Genomic DNA, 13650 nt, shown 5'->3' on the forward strand with positions numbered 1-13650 from the left:
TGTGGTAAGTCTGTTGAGACAAGGCTAAGGGAGCACACCCCGACAGAAAAACAATGCGCTGGCGGCGCACAATAGGCGGGCCTTAATAGACAAAGGACCCGGCAGCCTCCTGCAGCCAAGATGTGGGACCGGTTGTCCTGGGATCACCCTTGCCACCAGGATTTACCTCATCATGGTGAAGATAGTGCTACTGGGGATGGCGCACCCCCGTGGCACTTTAAAATCTTCCTCGCGCAGGTCTCCACTTCTGACCACAGTGAACAATACCTGGACCTTCCATATGGTTGAAGTCTGACAGCGATGGGGTGTCTGGCAATGGGAGCTGGCACGAATGGACTGGAAGCTCCTAGTCAGAACCCTGCACGGCAGCAGCACAGGGTATTTGGTCACTAGCAGCTGGGATTTGGCAGACACCTGTGCAACTAAGCAGCCTATTTAGGGACCGCACTGCTCGCCCCAATTGGCCTAGAAAAGGTGGCCTAAAAATTGCCCATTTAATCACTCACCTGGATAGGTTACCGTGCCTGTTGGGTTATTCCACTACTGCAGTCGAAATAAGAAACAATACAACCTAAAACTGGCAACGTGGAATGTAAGGACTCTCCTGGACTCGTACGGCATCTCTGACAGACGTCATCGGAGAACAGTCTTAATTAAACACACAAAAGATGGCGGCGCGCCTAGATGCAGCGGCCCAGCGCTCTTCGAGTTTTGGCAGCTACTTTATTTTCATAGTGTTTCTATGTGTTTTTATTTGTGTAATAGCACATGTACATTGCAGTAGGACCGGGATTCTAGCGATGGCGGCCTACTGCACTCTGGACTTTAACAGCTGGAGCTTTATTCCTCCGGAGATCCAGTGCTACCCTGCGAGTGAAGGAATCAATATCCCCCTGCTGAGATGGCGCAGACGGCAGCGACACAGGAAGCAGAAAAGGGGTAAGAGAGGAGGCCTACAGGCTAGGCTAAAAGCTAACCCCTATAAACCGGCCATCCCAAGGCTTTTTCTTGCCAACACCCGGTCACTAAATAATAAGATGGACGAGCTGCGACTGCGGACTACTTTGCACAGTTTGAATCCTTGGTGATGATAATAACGGAGACGTGGCTCGACCAGTATATTCCGGATGTGGCTATCGAGTTGGTGGGCCGCGCCGTTTTCAGGGCGGACAGGACTAGTCACTCCGGCAAGATCCGAGGAGGGGGACTTTGTATTTATATACATAACAGTTGGTGTACAGAAGTTACAGTTATAGATACTCACTGTTCCCTGGACACTGAATACCTGATGTTGCAGTGCAGACCTTTTTACTTGCCGAGAAAGTTTACATCAGTTTTTATAGCAGCTGTTTACATACCACCGCAGGCTAACGCTAAGCTAGCTATGGAGAAGTTACATCACTCCATTACCCAGTGTCTATCAGCACAACCAGACAGCAATGTTATAGCAGCTGGGGACTTCAATCATACCAACTTGAAGACTGTTTTACCTAAATTCCATCAGTATGTGAACTTCCCGACAAGGGAAAAGAACACCTTGGATCAAGTCCACTGCAATCTTCCTCATGCATATAAAGCCAGCCCTCTGCCACATTTGGGACTCTCAGACCATCTGTCTCTGTCCCTGACCCCGGCATATAAACCACTCAGCTGTAGACAAAGACTATATATGAAGACAGTCAAAGTATGGACTAAGGAGGCTACCTCTGCCCTACAAGACTGCTTCGATAACACAGACTGGGAAGTTTTTGATGAAGGGGGAGATCTGGAAGGGCACACATCAGCTGTTCTTTCATATATAAACTTTTGTGCTGAGAATGTCATGGACACAAAGTCTGTTAAGGTGTTCCCCAACCAAAAACCTTGGTTCAATAGCATGGTGAGGATCTTGCTAAGAACACGGGATGCTGCTTTTAAATCTGGGGATCTACAGGCCTATGGGCAGGCAAGAAGAGCCCTGAAAAGCGGCATCAGAGAGGCCAAGCGCAGATAGAAACAGTGTATAGATGAGCACTTTACCAATAACAACTCCAGATGTATGTGGCAGGGGATAAAGACTCTTACTGGTTACAAGGACAGCTATACAGTCACAAACTCCTCAGATAGGACACTGCCAGACACTCTGAACCAGTTCTTTTCTCACTTTGACAGTCAGAATGGAGAAGTTGGCATCCAGTCAGCACTTACAGAGAAGGATGACCCTATACAATTACACCAACACCAGGTCAGATCGGCCCTGCCCGGAGTCAATGTGAGGAAAGCAGCCGGCCCAGATGGAGTCACCGGAAGGATTCTTAACGACTGCGCAGATCAACTAGCGGGAGTACTTACTACCATCTTCAACCTCTCGCTACTACAGTCTGTGGTCCCCACCTGCCTTAAGTCAGCCATAACAATACCCATACCAAAGAAAAGTACAGTGAACTGCCTTAATGACTATCGCCCAGTTGCTCTAACTCCTATCATCATGAAATGTTTTGAGAGACTCATACTGTCTTATATTAAGTCTGCCATACCTGCTGACCTTGATAAATACCAGTCTGCGTATCGTGCAAACAGATCAACAGAGGATGCAGTCATCACAGCTCTCCACACAGCCCTTACAAACCTGGATCAGGATAACACCTATGTAAGAATGCTGTTTGTGGACTACAGCTCAGCCTTTAATACAGTCATCCCCTACAAATTGGTGCAGAAATTGAGCAACCTGGGCCTTGGCAGTTCACTGTGCTCATGGATACTGGATTTTCTGAGTAACAGATCCCAAAGTGTCAGGATGGGAGAACACACATCATCTACTCTCACCCTGAACACCGGTACACCACAGGGGTGTGTTCTCAGCCCCATCCTCTATTCTCTTTTCACCCATGAGTGCTCTACCATTCACTCCACCAACACCATTGTCAAATTTGCTGACGATACCACCCTAATAGGTATCATATCAGACTGTGATGAGACAGCCTATAGGGAGGAGGTACAGTATTTGACAGAATGGTGTTGTCATAATAACCTGGACTTGAACATCACAAAAACCAAGGAGCTGATAGTAGACTTCAGGAAATCAAAGCGCGTCAAGCCCTCTGCTCTGCACATATACGGGAAAGAGATGGAGAGAGTAGAGAGTTTCAAGTTCCTCGACATCCACATCTCGGCTGACCTCACCTGGACTGCCCATATCTCTTATTAGGTGGGGAAGGCCCAACAGAGGCTCTACTTCCTAAGGAAGCTAAAGCACGCTCTCCTCCCTCATCACCTGCTGATCAACTTCTATCAGACAACTATAGAGAGCCTTCTGACGTATTGCTGTGCAGTGTGGTTTGCCAGCTGCACAGAACAGAACAGGAAGGACTTGCAGCGGGTGGTGAGGGTAGCAGAGCGGGTTATTGGCACAACATTACCCTCCCTCAGAGGCATTCATACTGGCAGGCTTCAAAAGAAGACTACTTGTATTTCAAAGGATCCCACTCATCCCGGACATCACCTGTTTTCCCCTCTACCTTCTGGGAAGAGATACAGAGCATTAAGGATGAAAACAAAGAGACTCCTTAACAGCTTCTACCCACAAGCAGTGAAATGTATACCACCCCCTTCCCTTCTCCTGCCCCCCTCCTAAGACGGCAGCTAAATGCATCACATTTCCAGGAATGGCAGGTGTGCAATAGTCTTACCCCCCCATCCATATATTATTAATTTTGGACTGCATTCCTGAGGTTTTAGAGTTTATTTTATGTGTATATTCTTTGTCATGCTGCAAAACGTTGAGCTGCTAAACTGTGTTTCATTGCTCCACAACAATGACAATAAAGATCTTCTTCTTCTTCTTGCTGCTGAGCTAAGGCGGTACAACATCGATATTGCTGCCCTGAGTGAGACCAGGCTCCTGGATGAAGGCTCTTTAACAGAGGAAGGGATGGGTTACACCTTCTTCTGGAAAGGTTTCCTCCCAGGTGGACAACATCTCCACGGAGTAGGCTTGGCCATCAAGAACGCTTTTCTACCAAATCTTACAGAAACACCTGTTGGCATTAGTGAAAGACTAATGACCCTCCGTATCCCCCGGCAAAGAAACGTTATGCCACGCTTCTCAGTGCCTATGCACCAACTTTGCCATCTGAGAATGAGGACAAGGAAAGCTTTTATCAGACATTGGATGAAGCTCTTTGCTGGATCCCTAAGGATGATAAGATCCTTTTGCTTGGAGACTTCAACACTAGGGTAGGACAGAACAACAGGATATGGAGCGGAGTGCTAGGTAGGCATGGTATTGGCAAGGTGAATGCAAATGGCATGAGGCTGCTTGCTCTTTGCTCTGAGCATAACCTTACCATAACCAACACCATCTTCCAACAGAAGGCAAAATATAAGACCTCGTGGATGCACCCTCGCTCTAAACATTGGCACATGATCGACTTCATCATTGTGAGACATAGTGACATCAAGGATGTTCTTATCACCCGTGCCATGAGAGGTGCAGAGTGCTGGACTGACCACCGTATGATTGTGGCCAAGTTCCATATGAAAGTGCACCCCCGTTGCGGCTGCAAAAGCCTAATAAAAAGCAGCTAAATTGCAACCGCCTGAGAAACACAGAAGCAAGGAGTGAGTTTTGACGCATTCTAGCTGAGAAACTAAGGGAGTTGGAACCTTGTCTGAGCCCAGAAAATACCGTGAAACAACAGTGGACCTATATCAGCTCTGCGCTCTGTGAGACAGCAGCCCAATTCATCAGCCATAAGAGCAGGAACCACCAAGACTGGTTTGACAATAACTCAGACACCATCCACAGCTTGCTTAAGGGCATGCACAAAGCACAATGGGCAACTTTAGACAACCCGTCATCCACCAGTATCAGACAGCATTGGCAGGCAGCTCGGAGGAAAGTGCAAAAGGCAATACGGGCCAAACAAGATGAGTGGTGAACTGAAAAGGCACAGGAAATCCAGTCCTTTTTTGATAATAATGACCTGCATAATTTTTACAATGCTGTCAAAACCATCTATGGCCCAATAAATCGATGCGTTACTCTCCTGAAAACAGCAGATGGTCTAACACTTCTGAAGAATCAGAATACCATTCTGCTGAGGTGGGCTGAGCACTTTAACACACTGCTTAATCAGGACTCTGATGCAGACCCCACCGTCCTGGATGAACTTCCTGAACTTCCTCCTATCTACGACTTCAGACTACCACCAACCTTCCAGGAGGTTCTATTAGCTGTCCATTCCCTTAAGAACAACAAGTCCCCTGGCACTGACAATATCCTTGCTGAGTTACTGAAGAATGGAGGGTACATGTGTATGCGCACCCTCTACCAGTACATCACCACGGCCTGGACTGATGAGAAAATCCCACAGCAATGGAGAAATGCAAATATCGTTGTCATTTATAAGAACAAGGGTGACAAGGCCATCTGCAGCAATAGTAGGGGCATATCACTTCTTTCTGTTGCTGGAAATGTCCTGGCTAAGGTGATGCTTCAGAGACTCATTAGCAACATCACCAAGTCAATGCTGCCTGAATCGCGGTGTGGATTTAGGAAGAACAGGAGCACGATTGACATGATCTTTACAGCCCGGCAACTTTAGGAAAAGTGCCGGGAGCAACATCAGGACCTGTTTACGGTCTTTGTCGACCTCTCCAAAGCATTCGACACTGTGCAAAGAGTCTTATGGGATGTCCTCCATAGGTTTGGCTGTCCCAATAAATTTGTTAACATCCTCTGCCAGTTCCACGATGGAATGACCGCTCAAGTGACCATAGGAGGACAAGAGTCCAAGCCCTTCCTTGTACACACAGGGGTGAGGCGGGGTGTGTACTAGCACCAGTGTTCTTCAACATCTTCCTCTTGTGTGTTACCAAGCTTCTCCACAACGAGATTGAAGACAGCCTGCAATAGAGCTTGTGGGTCCAGGATAGGACTGTGTAGTCATCAAAGATCTCAAATAGTGGGTATTGGCCCCTAGACCTCACCACAGAGACCAGACAGGGAAGTAAGCTAGTCTTTGAAGAGTAGGTTGATACAGTATAACCTTCCAATAGTGTGAGTACCTGTTGATACCTACTGTATCTGGGCCGTACCCTCCAAATATCTGGACCTGCCTCTCAGTTTTTTTGCACTACCTTACTTCCCATTTTTCTATTTTCTATTTATGATTTATAATTTTAATTTTTAATATTGACTAATTTTAACTATTTTTAATGTTCTTAATATTTAATATTTGTAATCCAGGGTGTGTGAAGCACAGAATCAAATATCGCTGTGATGATTCTACATTCTAATACCAATAGTTTGGCGACAATAAAGTATAAAGTATATTGGATAGGACTTAAAATCTCCTTTGAATGTAGGGCTTTGCAGGCAGTGACTCCAATACCATCACAGGCCCATGTACTGCAAGCAATTACTGACTGAAGTGTGGAATGAATTTCCTTTAGAAGGAAATACAAAGTTATTTGCATCATTGTGATAGTGATCAAGGAAGGTTCCAGAGAAAAGAATGTTTTGAAACTTAGCACATCAAACATGTTCACAGGTATGACCGATCAACAGTGAGGATATTTGTGTATTCAGAGAGTCAGCCCTCACAGCATTAATCTTGGATGTTAGAGATCTCTTTCCCCAACGTTTTTAGACCATCTGTGAGAATTATTTTGTCCCAGAAAAGGTATCATTGCACTAGAAATTAATCCCTAAATTTCCTAATTGCAACAAGTACCACTTAAGAAGTGCACAGCCCAAATCAAAAGCAGTCGTAAATAAGTATCTAATTTTATTTAAGAATCATACCAAGTAAATCTAGTGCAATTATTATTTAGTGCTAATTAATTCACTGACTTTCCTGCATGATTAAATGTAATTGGAAATAGTCACCTTGTTTATAATAATACAGGCTCCAGAAGTCCTGAATAGAAGGGATAGTGCTACAAATACCCAGCATGTCAGGCAGGATCCATGGGAAACAGCACTATCCTTGTAGATGGACAGTTTTTCACCTCCTAGTTCTTATGAAAGACTCCATTAACTTTATATTGTTTGCTTTATATGACTGTGTTTATTCATAGATACTATGTAGATGTATCAACCTCCAGTCAGTACATTGTTTTGTGCTGAAAGCAGCAAGAATTTTGTGCTTACTATATGTAACAAGTAGAATGATTACTTAATACATTACCCTGTATTTTATATGGATGATACAAGGAAAGATGGAGGGGCAGGCAGTGTTGAGGAAGTAGGAAGTGACAAGTGGAATACAGTGTAAGGAAGTGTGTGGTCATGCACTTGGTAGAAGGAATAAAGACGTAGACTTTCTAAATGGGGAGTGAATTTAGAAATCAGAGGTGTGGAGGGACTTGGAAGTTCTAGTGTAGGATTCCCTTAAGGTTAATTGGCATGTTGAGTCAGTAGTAAGGAAGGAAAATGCAATGCAAGCATTAATATTCAGAGGATGTGAATATAAAATCAAGGATGTAATGCTGAAGCTTTATTAGGCATTGGTCAGACCACATTTTGCGCATTGTGAGCAAGGATCTGCTAGCATTGGAGAGAGTCCAGAGGAAGATTAAGACAATGATCCTGGGAATTAAAGGTTTAATGTATGAGGAGTGTCTGATGGCTTTGGGCCTGTTGTCGTCTCTGGAGCTTACTGCATATTGAAAGGCTTAGACAGAGTGACGTGCGGAGGATCTTTCCAATTGGGTTTGAGTCTAGGACCCAAAGGATCAGAATAGAAGGATGTCATTTTAGAACAGCGATGAGTAGGCATTTCTCCAGCTGGAAGGTGGTGAGTCTGTAGAATTCATTGACACAGAAAGTTCCAGAGGCCATATAACTAAATCTACTTGAAGTGGAGGTGGATAAGTTCCTGATTAGTAATGTCTTCAAAGGCCATGGGAAGAAGGTCAGAAAATGGGGTTGAGAAGGATAATAATGATCAAATGGCACAGCAGAGACTATTGGGTCAAATGGCCTATTCCTCCTCCTGTTTTCTGTACGTATGGTCCTTATGTCTGTTTTAAGCAGTACCTATCCATGGATAAATCTGATGGTTACCTGCATTACCTGTCTTTAATACAAGTTGTAGTTTATCAATCCCTCTATTGGGAATGATGGACGGATGTATATTAGGCTGGACCAATGGTGCCAGGCAAAGTGCCCACCTGATCCATTGCACTCTCTTTTTAAAATAACTAGCAGTTAATCCCTGGGCTGGGTTGTGGTGACTGGTGTGTGTATTCACCTTGTCTGCTCTCTTGTGCTGGACATATGTGGGACAGCAGCTGGCTGGTATGTTTCCAGCATTAGGAACTGCTGAACCCCTCACCTCCCTCAATCTTCACTTCATCTAGTAATATATTGCCTTTTAAAACCTATCATTTGTATAATGTCAACCGCCTTTACTTATGTTATTTTCAAACGAATATTTCACATCCAGGACTTACCTAAATTACTCACCATAGAAAGAAATATAAATTAATAATTTAGATAACAAAACAATTATAATCTTTTTGTAGATAATGTATTCCTATTTTACCATTTAAATTACAATATGATTCCATGGTTGTTGGACGACCCACAAGCATAGACTCAAAATGTTGATTGTATTACCAACATAATTCTTACTAGTGTCTTTTAATCAATTAATATGACACAGTGAATAGTCCAACAACAATGCTGACTGATCTGGGAGAATGATGCAATGTGTTGCAAAATAAATTATGAAACCAAAGACTTTATGGAGAATATTTAGATTTATTCTGATATCTCAGCCACTAACAGATACCTCCTGTTGTCTGTATTTGGCAAAGCATACCGCATTTGTTTGGTAAGCGGAGAGTTTTGATTGCATTTTCTTTAACACCATAAAAGGGAGGAACTGTATATCTACTGTGACAAGAATACACATAGATTAAGATGTTAGCTGTCCTGTGCTGGCACCAGTGGGATCAGCAGTTGGTCTGCCACCTGTCTTCAGGAGAGAGAGAGATAAGGAAAACAATGGAGCAGCATTTGGAGATGTTAATGAAGGGACGGGAGAGAGTAACGGAAGGAGAGAGCTGTCAAGATCGGCTCCCCCTTTGAACCCTGAACTGTTTGAAGTGATGGACAGGCGATACCCCAGCAGGGGGATAAAAAGGGACAGGTTCGCTAAGGCAAGACACACACGACACCTGAGGTAACGAGACCCTGGAAGTGGTGCGTCTCTCACAAGTCGGTGGGAAGTTTTGGAAGGCCGGTTGCGGGACCAGGCCATAGATGCACAGGGTGGAAAGGCACGATCGGCGGGAACCTGGTGTGTGTCCACCCTTGCCTGGGTGCCAGGTTCACCGCAGAGAAACGATCGTATCTGGAAATGGAGGGGTCACGGTCGGTGACCTCAGATGACATCACAAAGGGCTCGCCCGAAAGCTGACTGCGAAGGTCTGTATGTGGAAGCCGTTTGAATATTCATTTGTTTTTGCTCTCTCTCTCCTTCCTCCCACTGTCCATCTTTCACGGCAGCGATTACTGCGAACTGAACTGAACTAAATTGAACTGAACTTTGCGTCACTTTGAAACTGATCATTTACCCCTAGACAATGATAGAGCTTGATTGATCCTGTTATCTTAATTCTGTGTACATGTGTGTTTATCATTGCTGAACTGTTGCATTTATTATCCTTTTGATTAGAGTACTGTGTTGCTTGTTTCTTTAATAAAACTTTCTTAGTTTTAGTAATCCAGACTCCAACTGAGTGATCCATTTCTGCTGGTTTGGCAACCCAGTTACAGGGTATGTAACACTACAAATACCACTAAACCAATGCTGGCCCTGCTGATTCTAATTTTTGAAATAATACCAGAGGAAATTTGGGAGAAAACCTATAACTTATGTATTATGATACATAAAGTGATTAGGAGGCCTAATGGAACTTTGGCCTTTAATAAGAGGAATGTGGAGCATAACAATAGGGAGGTTTTGATGGAGAGCCACAGGGTGCTTATCATTCTGCATCTGGAGTACAATGTACAATGCTAGTCTCTATTTTAAGGAAGAAACATTTGTACAGCTGATACTGTAAAGGAGGTTCATTATGTTGGATACTGGGATGAAGAGGTTGAAGTCTGAGGGACGTTTAAGTATATACTGAGCCTCTGCATTCAAATTTAGAAGAATGAGAAATTATCTTGTTTAAGCATAAGATTCTGAAGAGAATGGAGGCTGGAAGGATAGGATATACAACGATACGGCACAGGAACAGGTCCTTCGGCCCATTATACTGTGCCAAATTAACTAATTAGTAATCAAATACCCATCCAAAATATTAACTTCTCTCCACACAATATCTACATCCTCCCATTTCTCTGCACATTCATGTGCCCATCTAAGAGCTTCTTAAATGCCTCTATCATAATTGCCTTCACAATCACCACTGCAGGCAGCACATTCCACGCACCAACTCTCACTGTGTAAAAAAAAAGGGCCCTGCACATTTCCTTTGAACTTGTCCCTTCTCACCTTAAATGCATGCCCTCTGTGTTGGACAATTCAACCCTGGGAAACAAAGATACTCTATGAATTCTTCTTTTAAACTTATAAACCTCAATCAGATTCTCCTCTCCATTGTTTCAGAAAAATCTACCCATTTCTTCAGCCTCTCGTTATAGCACATGCCCTCCCATCCAGGCAGCATCCTGGTATATCTCTTCTGCCCCCTCTCCAAAGCCTCAACATCCTTCCTATAATGGGGGTGACCAGAACTGAAACAATACTCCAGGTGTAGTTTAACTAGAGTTTTATAAAGCTGAAATATATCTTCCTGACTCTTGAATGCAATTCCTCGACTAGGCATGCCATATGCTTTCTTTACCACCCTATCGACTGGTGTAGCCACTTTCAGGGAGATATGGACTTGGTCCCCAAGATCAATGCACATCAACGCTGTCAAAGGTCTTGCCATTTGATCTCCCGTAACGCATCACCATATTTGGGCATGTTAACCTCCAGTTGTATTTTTTTGCCCATATCTGGAACTGGTCAATATCCTATTGTATCCTTGGTCAGTCTTCTGTACTGTCCACAACACCACCCATCTATGTTTTCATCCAGTTCATTTATATATTTCCTCAAACAGCAGAGGTCTCAGTGCAGATCATTGTGAAGCTCCACTAGCCACAGACCGCCAGCAAAAAAGACCCATCAACCACCAACCTCTGTCTTCATGGTCAAGCCAATAATGAATCCAAACAGTCATGCATCTTAATCTTCTGCATGAACCTCTCATGAGGGATCTTTTCAACACCTTACTCAAATCTACATGAACAACTTCCTCAACTCTACTGTCAACAATCACCTTCATCACATTTTCGACAAATTCAATGTTAGCAAGGCACGACTTGCCCCGCAGAAGGCCATGCTGACTGTCTTTAATTAAGCCTTGAATTCACAAATTCTCATAAATCCTATCCCTGAGATTCGTCTTCAGTAACTTACCTACCGCTAATGTGAGACTTGCAGCTCTATAGTGCTCAGGATTATCTCCATCTCCCTTCTAGAATAATGAAACAGCATTAGCTTTTCACCAAACTTCCAGTTTCATATTGATATTTTCTGCAGTGGGGTAATCTGGTACTGAGGGAAATGAAGACATAGTTTCAGAAGGGGTTACTTATTTAAGATGGAAATGGGAAGGAACTTCTATTAGAGGATTGTAAAAATTTTGAATTCTCTACTTCAGGTGTTTTAAAGTCACTATATTTAATGCATTACAGACATTCAAGAGGGTTAAGGGGAAAGAGGTAGAGTGGTAGAATGGACATTTTAACTAGAAGCGAAACAAGAGATTAAGTGGAGAGAGTTGCAAAGGGCCAAGGTAATGCAGTTGTAATAATATTGAATAGCAGAGTGAGTCTGAGGGTCCAGTACCCTATTCTTTCTTATACTCTTAGTTAGTTTTAGGTGCTATCATGGGTTTACTTAGCTGCAGCTAGCAATGATGTCAGCAGATGGAAATAGGATTTTTTTTGCAATTGTCAAGTATTTGAAACTGCAGTGAACAGCAAAGAGTATGTTTCAGGTCTGATTAGTTTATATAATAGTCTAGGATGGTGGAGAAGGAAGTTGTTGTAAGAAATTTAAAAAAAACAGAATACTGTATGCTGAAGATGGTCTAAAGTCAGAAAGTATCTGTGAAGAAAGAAAAAAGAGAGAAAATTACAACCAGTTTAATCTATCTAGCGTTTTTTTTTCCTGTTTTCATATCAGATGGCAAATATCAATAGATTATAGACCATAAGATATAGGAGCAGAATTAGGCCATTTGGCCCATCAAGTCTGCTCTGCCATTTCATCATGGCTGATCCAATTTTCCTTCCAACCACAATCTCCTGGCTTCTCCCCATATCCCTTCATGCCCTGACCAATCAAGAATCTATCAACCCCTGCCTTAACCTCTGTCTTTTAAGAGACTTTTGGATAGGTACATGGAGCTTAGAAAAATAGAGGGCTATGGGTAATGTAGGGAGATGTTTGGCACAAGTTTGTGGGCTGTATAGGCAGGAATCTTGCTACATGTCCCTCTGTGTGTATTTGTCTGTACGCTTTTGAGAATGGGTGGTGCATCCAGCAGTCAGTAAGCCATTCTGTACATCACACTCAATAAGTGACTACTTTGACAATGTGGCAGAAGCGGCTGCATTCAAAAGACTTGTATTCCGGTAACAATATCCTTCAGAGAAAGAGGAAATCAACTTAAAACATCATTACACATCTTTCAATTCAATACTTTCCTTGTCGCAAGGGAAACCAATGAGAATTCAGAGCAAATTAAAACATGTACTCACCTTGTTTCTGTAATAATTTAAGAAAATGTAAAAAGATTTCAGAAAAAAACTAGCTTGAAATAAATTTTGCTTCAAGTTTCTTTTAATGATTGTCCCAAGAGATTACACAATTATATTTTATTTATCACTCTAAACTATGGGGGCAGGAAATGCATTTCCCAATATATGTAAAAATAACTATAGATCATTCCCAATTCCTGAGTCACTTTTAAAGCGCACAATTCATTTCAAATACTTAAGTGCAAGACATCACAGACATAAAGCGATGGAGTCCTCTCGAGGTAAGTGCACTCATATCTCACTGTTTGCAGGACAAATGCTCACTGTATTTCGACATGGTGGTACATGGCTTTTATCACAAGGTGCATTCAATTGCTTATCCCTACCATAGTGTGACATCACTAGGTTAAGAATTGTAGGTGCTCCCCATGTTTGACCCCTGGGAGCCGGGGAAGTCTTATACATTCAAGATTAAGATAAAATATGAATACTTCCAGAAGCTTCAATCAATTGACTTGTGACCTGTGCAAATTAGTAAGATCTAGTCTTGCCAGGGATACTTAACTCTCTAATAAATCAAAATTCCTCCAGACACAAAGAACCCTGAGATAAAGATGAGATTTATACAGGGATTGGGAAGTATTCTAATGTGCCCATAAGGAATGAGCTGATAGAATTCAATTTGTTCTCAATATCAGCAGTAAATATACTTTCATAATATTTCATAAATATTTCAAAGTATCCCAATTAATAAAGATTTATAATTATAAATGAAAACATATGTATGTATATGTGGTGGTGCTGCTAGTATTAATAGAAAAAGAGGTTCT

Source organism: Mobula birostris, chromosome 10 (genome assembly GCF_030028105.1).
Source record: "Mobula birostris isolate sMobBir1 chromosome 10, sMobBir1.hap1, whole genome shotgun sequence".
Taxonomy (NCBI): Eukaryota; Metazoa; Chordata; class Chondrichthyes; order Myliobatiformes; family Myliobatidae; genus Mobula; species Mobula birostris.